We start from the raw sequence: 13,296 nt of genomic DNA, 5'->3' as shown, positions 1-13,296 counted from the left end.
GTCGCCTTAACAATGTCCCTGCTCTTTAGTGGAATTTCACCACACGAGAGGCTTCCTAATATATATAACTTGAAGGTATTCTAAGTCAGTTGGATCAAGCTAATGTAGGAGAGGCTTGGTCAAGGTACTTCTCACTTGGATTAGGGCACAATTCTTTATGTAAAGGAACAACTTATCAGTGAAGAAACCCATAGAATAGTGCTTGAAGCCTAGGGTTTCAAGATATGATTCAATCATTGCATTTAGGCATGCACTAAGCACAAGGAAAATGTTTGCTTGAAGGATATGATTAACATTATGAAATGACCAACCTTCAGTAAGCCCTAAGTTGAAGCCTTATTGCAGAACTAGGGTTTCAAGAAGGCTAAATTGGCTAGGGTTGATGAGGGTTGATGATGTCAGCCCCGATTAGGCAATTTCCACCAAGGAAGAGGCTAGATTTTGAGTTGACATGATCAAACATGGTGGAAACAAGCCAAATCTACTCGAATGTTGACTTGAGGCAAGCCTTAGTTGAATTCGACCCTTGCCATAGCCTTAGGGGCTTGGCTTGAAGGGCCGAAAAAGGCAAGAAAGAGGAAACCAATGAGGTTTCTCAAGTTTTTGATAATCAAGAGGGATGCCAATGCCTTTTACCTAGTTGGGTGATGTAGGAGCTTTAACCATAGAAAAAGGCTCACTGGTAGATTTTCCAGGGAGTTCAAGGGTAAAGCATTTAACATGCAATAATTGCCAAGGATTTCCAATAAACATTTGCATTTAGACAAGGAACAATATAGAAACTTTAGCAATATACCATTACATGTAAACAACAAAAGATGTGCAACAAAATACTCCCAACTTATCCAAGAACATGCCTTCTTTCAATCCCAAAAGGACGTCTCCACCACAAAAACTAGTCTCCAATAGCCAAAATCCATAGAAGTTTACATCTTCACAAGTAGTGAAGTACAACAAGGCAAGTCGAGCTCTTCTAGAGAGGTCGAAATCCACCTGTGTGCTAATGAACAAATGAAAGAGTTGATCCTCATTTTATATGAGGTCTATCACTTCTAATAATCCACTAAAAGCCTCTAAACAATTTTGATTTTGAGTAGACAAAGTGAAATTGGGTTACAAGAAAACCCACTAGCTCAACAACAAAATATGTCAATAAATGCCCACACATGTTGTTGAAAATTTAGGGCATTCTCTATGCAAATAATTACTTATTTTGATTTTCATTAGTTTAGTCTTTTTCTTGTGATCCTTTGATCACAAGGCAATTACACAAAGGAGCTCAATAGTAAAAGCAAAATGCCATAAGGATCATAGAGAGACAACCACATAATAACACAAGAGTTTACCTTGGGAAAACCTACATGGGGAAAAAGTTAAAACCCAACAATCCTTTTCTTATAGAATCAATTAAACAAGAGAGACATCAAAGTCAAGATGAGAGACAACTGACCAACATGGATGTCAAGTTCAACCTCTCACCAAGAAACCAAGTCAACCCTCACAAAACTGTCCACAAAGTGTCCTTGAATAACTCAACCAAGATCTGAAATAGGTCTCCATAGGGACGAAATTCGGCCTTTAAAATAGCCACAAATGTTTGGTCCTGACCATAGATGAACCACATAAATTTTCGGACTCTGCCTCAGAAAGATACCACAGAAACTCGCACTGATCTCGACCTCTTGTACTTGCTTGAGCAAGGGTAGAAAGAGCACTTCCTATACTTTCGTTTTCAGCCTCCTTCACTCCTTTTATTCCTACGTAGATTGCAAAGATGTATTGCTTGTTGTGTGTGAATTGAAGTGCCCCAAGAGGGAGGATGAATGACTCATTTTTATAGTCGCCATGAGGTCGAATGGGTGCCACAAGGGGCTGAGTCGACTTGAGCATTTAGAGGAGTCAAGTTGGTTTCTTGTGGAGGGAAAAATACAAATTCAAAATTCTTCTTTTGCAAAGGTCATGAAGAACATGACTTTCATATTTTCTTTTGAGAAAATAATGAGCACAAAGAACACGCTTACAATAAATATATAATGATGAAAATATACATTACGAAGACCACCCATATTTACAAAATTTAACACTCTAACTAGGGAGCTATTCATAATGACTATCAAGATGTTCTCAAGTTGACAATTCTATAAGGAATGATCATCAAGACTAAGATAAGCATCAATATCATAATCACCAGCATCAACATAATCATGGTTCACCACCAAACAACTATAGACATAGTCTAGGTGAAACACTAGAGGCCTTATCAACAAGTTCACTCTTGAAAGAGATCCGCGCATGATGTTGGGAGGCTCTTGCTCATTTGAGAAGCCTCTAGTACTATTCTCCAACCAAGGTCTAACCGACATAGGGAGAATATCCTTTGCCGAACCATTCTCCAAACCAAGGTCAAAGTGACACATGGAGAATGTCTTCTACCAGATCATTCTCCAACTCCAACTAAGGTCAAAGTGACATAGGAAGAATGTCAGTTCGCCAAACCATTCTTCCTAATTCAGGTCAATGTACTTAACACAAGGATAACTTCCCTAATTCAAGTCAAAGTATTGACAGAGGACGAATGTCAGTGCATGATGCTATCTAATCTGTCAAACCATTCTCCAACCAAGGTCATAATGACACACGAAGAATATCAGATCATTCTCCAACCAAGGTCGTGAAGACACAGGGAGAATGTCCATTCATAATGGAGTCTCATTAGCTCTCCCTTTCAATAAGAGAGGTATTCTCCATGAGCCCAAGCATGTCTCGGAAGTACACAAACTTCTTCTAGAAATAGGCTTTGTAAGAATATCAACCATTTGCTCATCAATGGAGATGTACTGGAGCTTCACAGTGCCCTTCAACACCATGTCTCGAATGAAGTGGTACTAGATCCCAATGTGCTTTGACCTGTCATCATGGTCATCACCAACACTTGATCAAGATAATCTTGCAAGTAACCTTTGAAGTCATACTGCTTCTTAACTTGCCAATCCAACTGCAATATACTTGGCCATTGCCTTATTGAATGTGATAGATTACTACTTCATGCTTATCTAAGAGATTATAATGGAGCCCAAACTGAAGCAACACATTCTTTGTCTTCAACATTCTCTGCCCAAACTAAATCTACAACTGTACTTCTCAAATCATCTATGACCAACTATACCATGTTGGTCCAACACATGTTGAGCAACACATCTTAGCTCAGCCATAAACTGTTATGCCCTCTTCATTGGATCATATATGCTTTCTGAACACCCAAACTAGGTGCTTCATCTTAGATTGAGATATATCCTTCTATGTAATTTAGGTTGCTCCCTCTGTCACTATTTTTTTTAGTATATCAACTACCAATGACAATCCATCATTTCAAACTCAAAGGTCAATTCCCTCTAAAGTTAAATAAGGGTTCCTAAGGAAGTCTTGCCTCACAAGCTTGCGTTAGCTCTTATGAACACTTCTTCCTCCTCAATTATTGAGGAATGTAGTGTTTGCATCAACCTTGTGCAATATTTAAAACAATGATAATAGAAGTGTATCTCACAACTTGGAAAAATTCCTTGCCACGATCCTCTCCCTCTTAGTGAGAGAACCTTCTATTGCTAGATTTTGAAGACACCATGATCAAAGCATACTTCAAGCTTGTTGATCTAATTGCTCCCTCTGAGTTCAGATCTCATCTGGTACAATAGCTCTCAACACAAATCTTGATTCTGGGAAAGTATTCTCGCTTTGCTTTGTTCTTGCACTTCTTCCATCTGCTTGTCAAATCCTTGGCAACCTTTACCATATACCTGCAATCCTCACTAGGAGGCCATGGAATAACAATTACCACCAAGCAAATAACTCAAAGACAAGAGACTAACTAATAGTAAAATAACAAAGATAGTAATAATCAAACAAGAGAGAGATAAAATACTTATCTTTTGAGGATTATAGTGGAATGTCAGCTCCCTCTTGATCTTAGCTTCCTTGCATCCATTGCCACCTTATCATCTTCGTCCTCATCATGATGTCATTCTCTCTTTGCTAGGGTTACAGTTTCTTCTTTCAACAGAAAACGTCTAGTCCTAGGGTTTTTCTGATAAACCCTAGGGCTTTCTTGTCCAAGCCCTTTTTGCTAGCTAGGGTTTACAAACTCTGAATACCCAAATGTCCAAAACCCTTTTTAGAAGCTTAGGTCTTGACAGATTTGACCAAGAATTTCAGTCTTCCAAATTCTAGCCTTTTGCAAATCCATTGCAATGTGAAATATCTCCTTTCATATTCCATTGTCCAAGCATACTTGGTAGTTCAGCCAAACATTGATTTTCAAACCTTTCAACCCAAGTAGCCCATACCGCGAGTTTTGCAAATTATTGGACTTTGAACCTTGAAGGAGGATTCAACCTCTTCTTCTTTGTGAGCTCATCATATCAATGTATGTACAATGCATCTATTAGTGCAAGATGACAAAGATTCGAAACAATTGTCATGCCCCTGAAATTTTAATATATGTATATGTCACCTCACCTTTTCAAACAATTTGATAAGATTAGATCCTTATATTATTGACATGCTTGAGTAGAAAACCAAACTTTCTTCAAGTTTTATTGAGCTACAGTTTCGTACGTATCTGTCAATGCAGGATATATCACTGTAGAATAGGAAATTACTTGCTTTGGTCAATTATTCATACATGTTCACCATTTCATACTTGAATATGTCAATATAGTTTATATGCTACATCAATAATTGACCTCAAAGGATTCTTTAAGGATCTGTGGGGCAACATTAATAGTCTTCTAATTTATTTTCATTCCCCAAGGCATACTGGGTATCAATGACTTCATAACATTTATAATACAAGTCACCTCAAAGGATTCTTTAAGGATCTGTGGGGCAACATTAATAGTCTTCTAATTTATTTTCATTCCCCAAGGCATACTGGGTATCAATGACTTCATAAGATTTATAATACAAGTCTTTAGCACAGACTTTTCCAACTAGATTTATAATGCAAACCTTTGGTGCAGACTCTTGTTGGTATTAATAGATAGAGATCATTGAGATCAATGACTGTTTTAAACAAATATCACATACCTCTCACTGGACTTCATGAAAGTCATGAATATTTCTTCATTATTATGTATCTTAGTCACTTCAACTGTAGCAATTTAATCTACCGCAGACTTTCAGCCTTCCTTTGATTGATTGTGTCATTTGATGGAATTTGACCTTAGACAAGAGCTTTGACCCTTCATTCATTTCCCGAGGAACTTTTGATCCATGTAACCAAATCTGAGGCGTGATAGGGAACTGTTTAGCATAGAAGTTATAATAGAACTCGCTTCTTTTAGATAAGTCTCCAATGTTTCCTCCCTTTTGCACAAATTATCTACAAAAGATCAATCTACAATCTGATGTCAGATCAAGCCATATGCATGAAGGTAAGTATGCATTGAATCAAACTTCCTTTTGCAAAGATCATCTTTGACTTTCATGATGGGGCTTCTCGGCTTCATGTCAAAGCTTGTAGCAAAAATAAAAGTAAGGACTAGCTTGTTCATTCTCTTGAGATCTCTCGGATTTCCTAAGATTACTTGAACCCTGTAACATGCGCTGAGATTCGGATAGAAGCTGATCTGAGGTAACTTGGTCCGTAACTCGGTCCGTAACTCGGTCCTTCAAGTACAGATCCACAGTGAAAAATAAACTAGGGCACCTTCCATAACAGATTTAGTAGATGATTTCATCCTTCTTGAACTAGGGAAAATGACATTACCTTCAAGACTGTTCTTTCACCATAACCCAACTCAGGTACATGTTGAAAATCTAGGGCATCCTCTATATAGATAATTACTTATGATTTTCATTAGTTTAGTCTTTTTCTTGTGATCTTTTTAATCAGAAAGCAATTACATACAGGAGCTCAACAATAAAAACAAAATTACATAAGGATCATAAAGAGACAACCACACGATACCACAAGAGTTTACCTTGGGAAAACCCATATGGGGAAGAAGTTAAAACCCAACAATCATTTCCTTATAGAATCAATTCAACAAGAGACATCAAAGTCAAGATGAGAGACCACTAACCAACATGGATTACAAACTCAATCTCTCACCAAGAAACCAAGTCAGCCCTCACAAATTGTCCACAATGTTTCCTTGAATAATTCGGCCAAGATCCGATATCGGTCTGCTCCAAAGGGCCGAAATTCGGTCTCTAACTTAGCCACAAAAGTTCGGTCCTGACCATAGATGAACCACAAAAAATTTCGGACTCTGCCTTAGAAAGATACCATAGAAACTCGCACTGATCTCAACCTCCTGTACTTGCTTGAGCGAGGGCAGAAACAACACTTCTTATACTTCTGTTTTTGGCCTCCTTGACTCCTTGTATTCCTTCGTAGATTGCAGAGATATATTGCTTGTTGTGTGTGAAGTGAAGTGCCCCAAGAGGGAGGACGAATGACTCCTTTACATAGCCATCATGAGGTCGAATGGGTGCCATAAGGCATTGAGCTGACTTGAGCATTTAGAGATGCCGACTTGGTTTCTTGTGGAGGGAAAAATACAAATTCAAAATTCAAATTCTTCTTTTGCAAAGGTCGCGAAAAACATGCCTTTCATATTTTCTTTTGATAAAATAATGAGCATGAAGAACAAGCTTACAAATACATAATGATGAAAATGTACATTATGAAGACCGACCATAGTTACAAAATTCAACACGTGTGAGCCGTAAGCCTCTAAAAAGGATGACGTCATACCCTTTTAGGGCTCAAAATGCTCCAACAATGCACTGGGGCCCTAGCTCAAAAGCTTTTTCTCTTTCAGAGAGGCAAAGATTACTAGGAAGAAGCCTCTTCGCATCAAAGAGGGACTAAACCCACCTATTTGCTTCAACTTAGACAATATCCATTCTTTAGTTGTTTTCTTTAATGGCTATATGCCCATAAATTTGTAGACAAGACCCATAGATTTTGGTTTTTCCAAATTCCCTGCAATCCTCATTAGATTTAGGTCAATGTTGATGATAATAGCTTGGACAAGTGCTTATGCATTGCCTTGGTGTCTAGCATGCAAAAGTTGTAAGAGTTGCCTCTTTAGGTGCTTGCTTGGGATGAGTAACTGTTATTATGATTTTTTCCTAAGTCTAACTTAGGAAAAGTACAATAATTAAGTTAATTAATTATTGTGGACTATTAAACTTGAAGGATAAATAATTAATTATTCAGGTGTCTTAGATATAATATCAACCATTGATCTCAAGTGAGGCTTATGATCTAATCCTAGCCATTGGTCACTTAAGAGATTAGGGTTATGGATTTTGGCTTAATGAAATTTTAAAATAAGCCTAAGGGAGAGGTGAAAATACATTGAGATTAAGGAAGCAATTTTCTCAAGGAATGAGAGGCTCAAGTGATTGAAGAGAAGAAGAAAGTGTGCAGTAAGGCTTTTTCAGGAGAGGAAATTTGAGGAGGTCCGAGAATTACGTCGAGACTTGGAGAAGGGGGCCAAGATTATGTGCAGGCTGAGACTTGAAGGGAGAGGCAAAGATTTCCAACTGGAAGTGTCGAGCTAAGTAGGAGGCCAAAACTTCAGCTAGAGGGGTCGAGTTTCTTCTAGGGCGCAACCATACAGGGGAAGGTTGAGACATTACTAAGGGCCGAGTTATTCACCAGAGCAGCCAATTTTAGAGACCGAATTTCCTCTGGCTGAAAATCCAGTGGGCCATTTCTAAGTTCAAATAATTGTTGTAATTTCTATGTATTTCTCTATAGGTCAAGGCCCTAATTTTCCATATTAATACAAGTGAAGGAAAATTTGTTGGCCAGAAAAATTTTGCCGTTCGTGGTAATATTCCTATTTATTTTTGTTGCATAATTTATAATTGTGATGTTAAAATACCATTGTGTTCATTTCCAATAGGTTCAAAATTCATTTGATCACAAATTATTTTCTGGGTATAAAAGAATTGGGAGGAAAATATCACAGACCTGGTATTAAAAATCTAATAGTTAATAGCTGCCTCTTGCTTGCACTTTTCAAGGCAAAATTTCCTAGGCCATGACTGCTGCCTGCATTGACCTCCTTTATGGTTTTCAAGTACCTCTTGCAGAAAAGCATAAAGCTTGTTTGAGGGGGAATGCCAGGACCCATTAGGAAGTCCCCAAGGCTTTTAGGAAATCCAAGAAGCGCTACTTGTCTTCGCCTTGCATCCCCTTCAAAGAGCCACATTGTATACTACTATATATATACTGTAGACATGTTTTTGAACAATTCATGATGTAAACAAAATTTGCTTAATTTTCTTTGTCGAACTAATTGAGAATTTATCATATTTTCTGCACTGGTAATTTGTTTTAAATTTTATTGTTGTCATATTCAAACACAAAAATGGATAAGGTGACTTAGGGTTAGAAGTTGTAGTTATGTTTGCTTCTTCATGTTGAAGTCAGTGAAAGTCTAAGTTACTGGATCTGGCAAATGGGGGTCCAGGATTCGCGAATCTGATTTAGATACAGATCCACCTTGATCCGTCCATGAAACGACAATGTTGTGGATCTCTATTTGTTGGAAACAAATCCGTATTTAGGAAATGGATCCCGTGTAAAATACGACCGGATTTCAATTTAATTGCAACACGGTTTTTAGTTTTAGGTTTCTTTTGGTGGTTAATTCGATGAAGTGGTCCGTGTTTGTCTTATTCCATGAGTTTGTCAGCCACACCTGTTCAATTTCACATAGCAACAATGTAACAGACAAGGATTTGCCAGGAAACGACCCACTTAGGTTTGGAATTCATCGACAATTTAATTTTAAATTTTTGGTAGTCTTTAGAACTAAACCTGCACTCCTTACCGCGTATTTGCACAACCCCTATTACAGTGCTTCCAAAATCTAACCACAGAAGCACATGGACCCTCTTGCTTTTAGGGAAGACCTGGGAAATCCTATTTAATTAATATTTAGACAACTTAGTTATGGTGAGGAATGTTTAGTTGTCGTCCCCAAAAGGGCGAGGAATGAACAACTAGCTCCATTTTAAGAACTACGTGTTAGACTTATAAGATTATATAAGCGGTTGGGGTGGGCACTTATGCAAAGCATTCTATTTAAATTACTGAACGTCCATCCATCCATCGGGGTTGCATTTGTTGGCCCTCTGTCCGTGGATTGACCACCCTTTTCTATGTTGTATAATCAATTAAAAATTTAAATCACAACCTACAAGGCATTGAAAAAAAATTAATTACAGGGACTAAGGGATGATACTTATAATGAATGTTAATTAAATTACCATATAAATTACTATTAACTTCTTAAGTTACATTAATTAATTTAATTGTTAATTTAAGTTAAGCTACATTAATTAATTTAAACTTAATGTTAATTAATTGATGTAGCTTAACTTAAATGTAAATTAATATTGTGTTGTGTAATGATTGATTTTTAATCTAATTTTAATTAAATTAATGAAAATATAATCAAAGCATGCAAAATTATTGAGATGGTGTGTATTTGAATTAAATTAATTTTAATGTACTTTAATTTTTATGTATTTTAATCTTTAATTTTGTGTATTCATAATAGTTTGAATTTCAGATTTTCTCATATATGTAGTCACAGACTATAGCCTACAACTTATAGAAATGGAACCACCACAACAGAGTGAAAGGGAAAACATCAAAATAGACCCAAAATCTCATTTATGGCAGTATGTAGAGATTATTGGAAAGGATCCTAGAGGTGGTTCATATAAATGGAAGTGCAGTGAATGCCAAGATATCAAAAATAACTCATATACCAAAGTGAAGGCCCATCTCACTAGACAAATTAACACATGGGTGCAAGTATGCACTGGGCCAAAAGATGCAAATGGCAAACCTGACCAAGGTTTGAGTCCTGCGAAAATTAAATTCTATGCACCTTTGCAAGATGTTGTTGATAGGAAGCTTGCTAAGGGAAAACACCCCGTGCAAAGTTCTACAACTAGGCCTCCATTGCCATCCAGGTCTACTGCCACAACTAATAAAAGGCCCAATCTAGGCCCTCTTGAAACAACTTTCAATAATCAGGGTAGAGACACAACCGATGAACATATAGCTCATTGCATCTATGCAAATGGGCTAGCGTTCAATTTGGTGCATTCCCCTTATTGGCAACAAATGATTAAGGTGGTTAATGAAGCGCCAAAAGGGTACAAGAGCCCTGAATATGAAAAGGTCCGCACTATTATGTTGGCATCAGAGAGACAATTGGTGGATAGACGACTACAGTCAATCTGGGATACATGGGCAAAAACAAGGGTGTCCATCATTTCTGATGGATGGAGAGACCAAAGAAACCACCCATTAATCAATGTTATTGCAATATGCTCCCAAGGGACAATGTTTTTGAAGGCTGTTTATTGCAGTGGAATAGAGAAAGATGCATCTTTCATGTGCACAATTTTTATTGATGCAATAGAAAGTGTGCGGCCACATAATTTTGTCCAAGTCATTACGGACAACACACATGTTTGTAGAGCTGCAGGTTTGATTGTGGAGGGTCAATATGATCACATCTTTTGGACTCCATGTGCAGTGCATTCATTGAACCTTATGCTTGCTAAGATTGGTAAGATTGAATGGATTAATGAAATAGATGTAGCAACAAAAGAAATCCAAATGTTTATAACAAATCGTTCAATGTCCCATGCCATATATCAAGGTTTTGCAAAGTTGGAGCTATTGAAGGTATTCTTTTTTTAATCAATATTATTTGTATGAGAAATTCTTAATTATAAATTTATATATGATTTCTCATTTGAGATTTGACTTTTTGAAACTTGTAGGTTGCTGAAACCTGTTTTTCCTCCCACACTCTTGTCATAAAGAGGCTTGTGGAGGTGAAACAAGCATTACAAGCAATGGTCATTGACCGTCTTTGGGAATCATGGAGGACTTCCACTTTTGATGGAGGGCAAAAAATCAAGTCCATCATCCATGATGATGCATGGTGGGACAAGGTCTAATACCTTCTGCTGTTTACAGAGGCAATCTCGACCTTGATCCGGACATTTGACACTAATACACCTTGCTTGGGGGAAGTTTATGAAAACATTGATAGTATGCTGGAGAGCATAAGAAAATTATCAAGGCAAGTGAAAATGACCCTTTTGAAACATTTTATTATGAAGTGAAGGACATAGTTACTGAAAGGTGGAACAAAATGACCACACCATTACACTTTTGGCCTATGCATTGCACCCTAAATATTATCATTCCAAAATTTTGTTTTAACATGGTAGAACAATGACAAACAAGGGTTCCGAAGTGGTACAAGGATACAAGACAACCTTGAGGAAAATGTATGGAGATGTGGAAGTTGCAAATGAAGTATGTCAAGAATTTGGAGGATTTGTACAATCTATTGGTAGCTGTCAGATCCAATAACTATGGATGATAGAGGGAATCTTGACCCTATTACTTGGTGGGGTTTCCATGGTGGGGATAGCATTTATTTCTCGACTCTAGCCACCGGGTTGTTATCACAGGTTGCTAGTTCCTCATCAGCTGAGAGGATTTGGAGTACATATGGCTTCATGCATTTAGTGAAGCGAAACAGGCTGGGAGTGGCAAAGGCTGATAATCTTGTGTATGTTCATTCCAACCTCCGTCTTCTATCGCATGCTAAACTAGAGTATAATAAAGGTCTGAGCAGGATGTGAGATGTGGAACCTGAAATCTCTGACTTGAACATGACATTGAATGCCATGACTCACCTCAACCTACTTGAGGATGTTCCATCGTCAGTCCAACCTTCTGATGCAACTTCCTACATTCCAAGACCCCCATCATCTATTCATGATGTAGAGTTGCAATATGCAGAAGAAGAGAATGTAGATCCATTTGAGGATATGTAGTTAAACCTACTGCACATTATCATATTAGTAGAGTGATCATGGATGAGACACTCATTTTTGTACTTACTATTATCATTTATGATATTATCCTTTTTGTACGAGGGAGGATGCATCATTTCAATGTTTCAGTCTTCATATTTATAATATATCTAATGATTTCAGTTCTAAATGTTGTGATTTATAAATGGATTTGATTTTTGAACTCTAAAAGTGTTTTTGAAAATTTAAAAAATATTATTATATTTTGTGTACTAGATGAAATCTAGCGGATCTGGATCTTGGATTTGCAAACATCTAGCGGATCTAGATCCGTATCCGTATCCGTATCCGTATCCACATCCAAATCCTGGTAACTTAGGTAAAGTACCTGGAAGTGAAAAATTATGCATCTCAAATGGCATATATGGGCTGGTGATAACTCCAAATTATCAAGCTTGGTAATTTGAGATAAGGAAATGTACACTTTCTTCTTCAGAACTTCGAATAATCTCAGAATGAAAGTAAAAATTCTTTGAAACATGTTAATGTATATTTATATATCCATATAGATCCTAGAATCTGATAGTTATCCTTGAAGAGGTATGGTATACACATGTATACATCAGAACTGAAGGATATTCTTCATGCAGCAAAATGCATGTAATATTAAACTCTCTTCGCCAACTAGCTACTTAGAACCGACCCCAACACACCAAAGCTTATTCTAAAATTGTTGACCTTGAACTAAGCTCTTAAAGATCCTCTGATGCTCTGGATAAGGTATTTTTTGTTCACACTCTAATTTGGAATTCTTATCTCAATAGCTACTGTTTGGGACTACAATCAGTCACTCAGGTCAAAACTGTCGCCCTACAGTGTGTAGATGGTTTGAACTGTTTTTGTTTTGGCCTGCTTGTATGGAAAGATAACCTGAGGATCCCATTTGTGTCACTAAGTATCTCAGAGTTCCTTGTCATGAGCTTGATAGAATCTGATGACAATAGTGATTTTTGTTTTCTAAATAAATGTAATGGGGCTTTTGCGATGTGAGTTTTTCCATTTTAAATGATGCACTTTCTCATGGATAATGCATTCACATGTTATTTTTTCTTTTTTCTTGATTTATCTTGTTAATTAAGCAAATGCGTGTGATGGTTCTTTTGTGATGTGATCAGAAAAGTAATTAATCTATTTAAATTTGTGCTATACTGCTGAATTGTGTAGGACAGAACTTGGTTAATATGATCTTGCTAGAAGATTTTTCACTGCATTCGTTTTGAATTGGCTTGCAGGTGATGTTGAAAAATTAACAGCCTTTGTAAATAAAATTAGAATGAATTAATTGTATTTTCAAAACTATTTAGGAGTAACTTTTGTATTATATTTTATGCAATCCTGCGGAAGATTAGCGCATAATTT

The 13,296-nt window shown here is 37.0% G+C and overlaps 1 protein-coding gene across 1 annotated transcript in view; it reads left to right on the top strand.

Moving 5' to 3' along the window:
- LOC149196590 (mitochondrial import inner membrane translocase subunit TIM10-like) overlaps window positions 1–13,296 on the top strand; it is a 111,118-nt gene that overhangs the window by 96,961 nt on the left and 861 nt on the right. The window lies entirely within an intron of this gene.

Source organism: Pinus tabuliformis, chromosome 2_2 (genome assembly GCF_031772625.1).
Source record: "Pinus tabuliformis cultivar Carrire ecotype Pingquan chromosome 2_2, CPIR1, whole genome shotgun sequence".
NCBI classification, from domain to species: domain Eukaryota; kingdom Viridiplantae; phylum Streptophyta; class Pinopsida; order Pinales; family Pinaceae; genus Pinus; species Pinus tabuliformis.
This window is presented reverse-complemented; position numbering and strand designations above follow the sequence as displayed.